This window comes from Panthera leo, chromosome B1, assembly GCF_018350215.1.
Source record: "Panthera leo isolate Ple1 chromosome B1, P.leo_Ple1_pat1.1, whole genome shotgun sequence".
NCBI lineage: Eukaryota > Metazoa > Chordata > Mammalia > Carnivora > Felidae > Panthera > Panthera leo.
The window spans coordinates 114701746-114709702 of NC_056682.1; positions in this window are offsets into that span (position 1 = coordinate 114701746).

Here is a 7957-nt window from a genome sequence, read left to right on the forward strand (position 1 = left end):
TCTCCAATCAGCGACGCCCGAGCAGAAACGGGGTCGCGCTCGCACCCCTGTAAAAGCGGTCCACGGATGGGCGGGGCGAGCGCTCTGAAAGTTTGACCCCGGGTCCTGTTGAGCCTCTCCTCCGGGTCGGGCTGGGCATTTACTGTCCCGGACCAAAGATGCTTGCGGTACCACGCTTGCGTCCTGATTGGCTGTCGGATTTCCTCGGGTCGCCCACGTGTCATTTGAGTGTATAAACCTGCCTGGTGAACGGGCCCCTGATCACTCACCCTCAACACCAGCACCCCTACCCTAAGGTGGGAGAGTGGGGTCCCCGCCCCACCTCCGCAGCAAAAAGATGGGATTCGGAGGAAGGGACTCTTTCCTGCCCTCAGAGACAAGAGGATGATGGGAAAGCAAAGTGCAGATTTTGCCAGTGCAGGAGGCTATCGCTGCGGGAAGGATGGGCTGGTGTGGCCTAAGCGGGGGAGGGGGGGGGGGCCGGGGCGGAGTAAAGCTCTCAGAACTTGCCACTGGCAGGAAAACCTTTTTATGCGGGGAGTGAAAGCTCAGCATTTATATCAGTGCGTAGCCTGGGTAAAGCAGCAAGCCTAATCCAGGAATAGATAAAAAAAAAAAAAAAAAAAAAAAAAAAAAAAAAAAGAATAGACTTGGAAGATTAACGTAGCTAATAGTATAAAAAGGAGGCGGTGAGGAGGGATGACAATATTATTATTGGTATTAAACCAAACCGGAAATGCTGAGGTTGAGATATTAAGTATGAATTGTATAATACTTAAAATTTTTTTAACATTTATTTATTTTTGAGAGAGAGAGAGAGCATGAGCAGAGGAGGAGGAGAGAGAGAGAGGGAGACCCAGAATCCGAAGCAGTCTCCAGGCTCTGAGCTGTTTGTTAGCACAGAGCCCAATGGGGGCTCGAGCTCACGAACACCTGACAGGAAGACTGGAGCTCAACTGACTGGGCCACCCAGGCGCCCCTGAATCTATAATACTTTTAAGATAAAGTCCTTTAATCTTCGGTGATAATGGCTCCTAGGAGCTTACCTTTCCATCTTCCATAGGCTGACTCCTCTGGTTTCTCTTTAATGTTAGGTTGACATATAGAATTGTCAATATCGGACCCTGTTTTATCTACTAAAAGGTCAGTATCTTATGAATCAACTTAAGGATCATAACCAACAATCTGTTCTTTTCTCAATTTTGGATCTTTTAAATTCTCCCCCCCCCCCCCCCGGTAAAAGTTTGAACACCATGCTGTACTTATAAAAGTGTGACCAAAACGTAGTGAGTCCTCCTTATTCATTCTATGACCCATTCTAATTTTTCTATAGGCACGAGATGACAGCAGGATATGCTAAATTTCAAGTCTACTCTGTTCTAATACCATTTTTGCCATGCACTTCATAAGTTATTTTAAACTTAATAACAAACCCTACACCTTATATGCTCTGTAATTTCCCATTGTTAGATTCGATTTCTCATTTTTTGAATTTAGAGAATTTAAAAAAATTAAACTACTTGTTTGTAGATATGATCTTCAGCATGTCCTGATTCTTTCATAGCCTTGCTCTCTGAAATAGTAGCCACTAACATCTTTCCATACAACCAACTTAAGTTCACAAATGATTTTAAAATAGTTGAAATGTGGTTAATTTAACAACCCTAACAAACACCGTCTTGCACAGGATATAACTGCATTTATAGCATTTTCCTAAATATTCTCAAATTTTGTTAGGTTAACAACTCTGTGTTGCACATAGGAAGTGTTATGGGCCGAACTGTGTTCCCTCAGAATTCATATGTTGAAATCCTAAACTCCAGCACCTCAGAATGTGACTGTATTTGAAACAGGGTTTTTACAGAGGCAATGAAGATAAAATAAGGTCATATGAGTGGACCCTAATCCACTAAGACTGGTGTCCTTTGCTAAGAGATTAGGACACAGACACAGGAGGAAGACCACGTGAAAACATGGAGAGAAGATGAGTACCTGAAGTCAAGTAGAGAGGCCTCAGAAGGGACCAACCCTGCTAACACCTTGATCTTGGACTTGTAGCCTCTAGAAGCATGAGACAATATGTTTCTGTGGTTTACATACCCAGTGTGTAGCACTTTGTTTTGGCAGCCCTCACAACCTAATACAGGAAACTATATTGTTCAAAATACCATGGATAAACTTTTTTTTAACTTTTTAAAAGTTTATTTATTTTGAGAGAGAGCGAGTGTGGGGGAGGAGGGGCAGAGAGAGAGGGAGAGAGAGAATCAGGAGTAGCCTCCTCACACTGTCAACATGGAGCCTGATGTGGGGCTCGATCTCACAAACCTCGAGATCATGACCTGAGTTGAAATCAAGAGCCCACTGCTTAACCGACTGAGCCACGCAGGGGCCCCAGATAAACTTTTTTTTTTTTTTTAAGATTTTATTTTTAAATAATTTCTACACCCAACGTGGGGCTCTAACTTACAACCCTGAGATCAACAGCTGCATGCTTTACTGACTGAGTCAGCCAGGAGCCCTTGGATAAACTATTTTATTTCATTTTTTTTAATGCTTATTTTTGAGGGAGAGAGAGAGAGAGACAGCTCGAGCAGGGACGGGGCAGAGAGGGAGAGAGACACAGAATCCAATGCAGGCCCCAGGCTCCAAGCTGTCAGGACAGAGTCCGATGCAGGGCTCGAACTCACGAACCGTGAGATCATGACCTGAGCCAGTCACGTTAGACGCTCAACCAACCGAGCCACCCAGGCGCCCCTGGATAAACTATTTTAAACATTGAAACCACATAGCTCATCCAGTGCTTCTTAGGGATAAATTTCTCCAAATCATATTCAGGGCTTTGCTGCCAGAGAAAGGAATCGTTTCTGCTCCATTCGTTAAATAGGTGAATAAAATAATAATCAGTCGCAGTAAAGGGAAAGAATACTAAAAGATATTTGGGGTAGGGACAGAGCGCGAAGGAAGACAAGAAGAGTGTTAAGGGGAAAAGAAATCATTTTTTATTGAATCCCCAAAGATAATTTTATTATTTATTTATTTATTTATTTATTTATTTATTTTTTTTAACGTTTATTCATTTTTGAGACAGAGAGAGACAGAGCATGAACAGGGGAGGGGCAGAGAGAGAGGGAGACACAGAATCTGAAACAGGCTCCAGGCTCTGAGCTGTCAGCACAGAGCCCGACGCGGGGCTCGAACTCACGGACCGCGAGATCGTGACCTGAGCCGAAGTCGGCCGCCTAACCGACTGAGCCACCCAGGCGCCCCCCCCAAAGATAATTTTAAACCAGTCACTTTCCCACTGAAATTCTTCTTGTTATACATGAATTTTGGCCAGAAGTGTTGGTAACAGTGTATCTAAAATATCTAAGTACTTACTATTTTGTTATCAAGAGTGGTGTTAAATTACTCTATTTGTAAAACCGCAGTTGCCCAGCTGGTTTGTAATTCCCTGGGAAGTAAATGCTACACCTTACACCCATCCCGAGTCAGTGAGCATGAACAGAGAGAGCTCATGGTTTAAGAGGAGTTTGCAAACTGCTAATGAAAAGACAAAGTAGAAATGCTATTTATACTATTTAGTTGCACAAATCCACATGGCACTATACGTAGAAGACACACAAATGGATATATATGAAGTAAATCATAAAAATTAACCACTTTGTTTCTGTTAGGTTTCTATGAGTCTCTACACCCATTTGAGTGTCTTCTATTGTATAGTGTTAATGGACTTCTTTATGTACTTTCTGAACATCTATATGGTCTGCATGAAATTGGGATAATAAATGTACCTACCGGAAGCATAAGAATTAGATTAAATAATTGGCACAATGTCTAGCATTTAGCTAAAGCTTGATAAGTATAAGCTATACTTGTAAGAATTATCATCAGGACCCTGATAATGCTTTAAACTGTATAGGCTGGAATTATTACTGCCCTTTTATCACCCTTTACAGCATTTACTACCCTTTTCAAAATTGGATTGTGAGACTGGACAGAATAGTAACTTGTTTTCTGTATTCAGCCTTTATGCCTTGTGTGAATAAATAAACGTGCGAATCTTCTACATAGCCCACTTCATTCCTCTCCTGTTGCACGTATGTACTCTGATTTTCCTGCAGAGGGATAGAGCGGGGGAGGTCCTTGAAAAATCTCAATATCAGTGAAAGGCAGAATCTCAAAAGTAACAAAATCCAGTTCCCCAAACTTCTTTTTGTTTGGATAAACTGGTCCCAGGACTGGAACAAATTTTTTTTGTTTAATGCCAGACCTGGAAATTGTCAGATGTCCTTCAACAAAAGAGAGGAAGAGAAAAACTATGGGGTATTTTTGAAAGACTACTATTCAGCAATAAAAAAGGAATAAGTTGGGGCTCCTGGGTGGCTCGGTTGGTTGAGCATCCCATTCTTGGTTTTGACTCAAGTCATGATCCCAGGGTTGTGGGATCGAGCTCCGCGTTGGACTCTGCACTGAGTATGGAGCCTGTTTGGGATATTCTGTCTCTCTCTCTCTCTCTCACTCTTTCTTCCTCTCTCTCTCTCTCTGCCTCTCCTTCCCTCAAATTAAAAAAAAAAAAGAGTAAGTTATGATACACCCCACAATAGTTCTCAAAAACCATTACGAAAAAGCCAGACACGATAGTGTGTCAGTAGCATGCTATGAAGGTGTACACGCGAGTTGTGTCTTTTCACAATGTCAGTTTTATTCCATCATAAAGCAAGATTAACATAATTATAAAGCAGGTACAGGGTTCCAAACTCAATGACATTTTGCCGTGTGATTAACTTGTCTTCTTACGCAGTACACAGAGCAGAACAGCCAACAGAAGGATGTAGGAAGTTAATGAACCAAATGCAAAGTCAGTCTGTGGGCGTACAGTTGAGATAAGGCTTCAGTTTATCCGGGTCAGCTTGTGGCACTTACTGCTTATTCTGTTCAAACTGTCAAGGAGCTCAGTTCTGTTTGGAGATCAATCCAGCAGAGCCTCGGGAGGCAGCTGCCTTGTTCAAGTGATCAGTCATAGAGGGGTCATGTCTGAAATCCTTCCCTTTATAAAGGGATTTAATCAGTCTTGGGGCCCTGCAGACCTCCGATGCTTCTGCTTGTTATCAGTTCTAGGGTGTCAGCTGATGCTGTTCGTGGTGATATCTTATAGCTGCAGTACCCTTAATTGCTTGTGTCATTGCTTGACACAGGCCCCTGCTTGACATGAGTGACTCCATCTTGTTCTCTACAGAATGAGTACTGAATAGTTGCATTTATACGAAGTTTTAGAGCAGGCATAACTAAGCCATGGTGAAGAAATCAGACCAGGGGTTGGATTGACTGAGAAGGGACATGAGAAATTTTTCTGGGGTGATGGGAATGTTCTATATCTTGATCAGAGTGTTGGTTACTTGCGTGTATGTCTTTGTCAAAACCGAACTGTGTATTTCACTGTAGGTAAATTATATCTCAGTAGGACACGTTTTTTTAAAAAAATCCAGTATCTTGGGAGAAAAAGACATGGTGAAGTAAGAAGACTTAGCTACAACTGTGAATGCTAGCAGTAACAGCTACATGATACATTGTTGGTATAGCAGCGAACAGTGATGTGGTAAGTAAATAAAGAGGAATAGAAGAGGGGCGCCTGGGTGGCTCAGTTGGTTAAGCGTCTGACTTTGGCTGTGGTCATGATGTTGTAGTTCCTGAGTTCTAGCCCTGTGTGGGGCTCTGTGCTGACAGCTCAGAGCCTGGAGCCTGCTTTGGATTCTGTGTCTCCCTCTCTCTCCCACCTTCCCCTGCTCACACTGTCTCTCTCAAGAATAAATAAACATTAAAAAAAAAAAAGAGAGAGAGAGAGAGGAATAGAAGAAAAAGTGTTAAAGAGTGACATTCTTCTTAAAAATTAAATGTTTTCTCACTTCAGTTAGCTTGATTATAATCGTTAAGGTTTCCTGATGTTTGATTTTTGTAGGCTGATGAATTGCTCAGATCCCTGTTGTTCTTTTCTTCTCCCTCATTTCCTTCCATTTATTATGCAGAAGTCACTGTGGAAATCATGTGAGAGCTCTGCCCAAACATAAGTGGCTTGCCGTGGACAAGTTGTTAACCTTGTGACTCGTGTTTTCTTCTTGTGGTAAAACAAGGCCTCTAAAGGTTCCCCCAGTCCCTGACATTCACCCTCTCAATCAGATTGTCAGGACTTTGAACTTGGCCTTGGTTAATAACAACATGTTTCGTCAATTGAATCTGAAAACATAAAGTGTATTTACAAAGTAAATAAGCCAGTTACCTCAACAAAACTGTGTTGTCACTTCCTGCTGCAGGTAGCATGCTTGGTCCTTAGCCTGATAAAGAAACTTCATTTCTAATGCAGAACATGTTGTAGGAAGGACATTGAAAGTTGACTCCTCCAGGACATCTGGTTGGCTCAGTCAGAAAAGCATGTGACTCTTGATGTTGGGGGTCATGAGTTTGAGCCCCACGATGGGTGTAGAGATTACTTAAATAAAAACTTTTTTAAAAAGTTACCTACTCCTTCCTTTAGGCAAGAACATACAGTAAACCAGATATTTAGAAGTCAGTCTTTTATTCTGATTTAAAAAATTTTTAATGTTTATTCATTATTTTTGAGAGAGAGAGAGCAGGGGAGGGGCAGAGAGAGAGGGAGACACAGAATCCAAAGAAGGCTCCAGGCTCTGAACTGTCAGCGCAGAGCCGGATGCAGGGCTAGAACCCACAGCCCATGAGATCATGAACTGAGCTGAAGTCAGACACTTAACCAACTGAGCCACCCAGGTGCCCCTATTCTGATTTTAAAAAGAGTAATACACAAGGTTTTGTAGAAAATTTGAAAATGCAGGAAACTGTTAAGGAGGAAATAATCACCTTTTAATTTTTTCAGCTTAGGTAATTTGTAACATTTCTATGTGAATTTTTTCCAGTCTCCCCCCGCCCCATATATCTGTGATATTTTAAATCCTTATAAATATTTCTATTTACAATATTCACATATTTAATAAACATGTAAACAAATATATATCATTAACATTTCTATGTTGTTTTCCTACAAATAACTTTGGATTACTCCATTTTAGTCCAGGGGTTCAGCAACATTTTCCTGTAAAGGACCAAATAGTAAATTTTTGGGGCTTTGCAGGCTATATGGTCTCTGTCACAGCTATACTACTCTGCCCCGGGAGCAGGAAAGCAGCCATAGACAATATGTAGATGAATGGGCATGGCTATATTTCAATAAAACTTTTCCCATTAAAAAAAAAAAAAAAACACAGCAGCTGGGCTTAACCTGAAGGCCATTATTTGCTGATCTCTAGATTAAAAAGAAATCCATTGTTTAGGAATATTTTGAAATTTATCTGACCAACACCCTATTGTCAACACATAGGAGACATCAGGGGTTTTTTGTTTGTTTTTTGTTTTTTGCCATTATGAACAAAACTGATATATACACCTTTATTTCAGTAGGGTAAATATCGAGAAATAGAATTGGTACTAAGGCTATTGCTACCTAAAACAAAATAACCTCCCCCCCACACATGTATATACTTTGTCTTTCTCCTCTCAGAGATAACCTCTGTTAAGAGAAATATATCCTTTCGGATTTTTTATATGCTTACACAGACTCCCCCTGTTCCATAATTGGCATCATACTAACTCTTTTCACTAACGTGCTCTCTTTACATGCTGGTGTATTTTGAGGATCTTGCCACGTCAGTGAGTATCGATCTGCCTTATTCTTTTTAAACAGCTGTTTGGTATTTTATTAAATGGATTTATTCTCTCAGTAAATATTTATTGAGCACTGAGGGTCATGCATTGTTCTCAGCACTAAGAACACTGTGTGAACAAAACAAAATGCTTGCCCTTCAAGGAGCTTACTTTCTAGTGGAAGGAAGACAGATAAAAGATGAACAAATGTACAGTGTCTGTGGGTGACAAATACCATGGAGGAGAT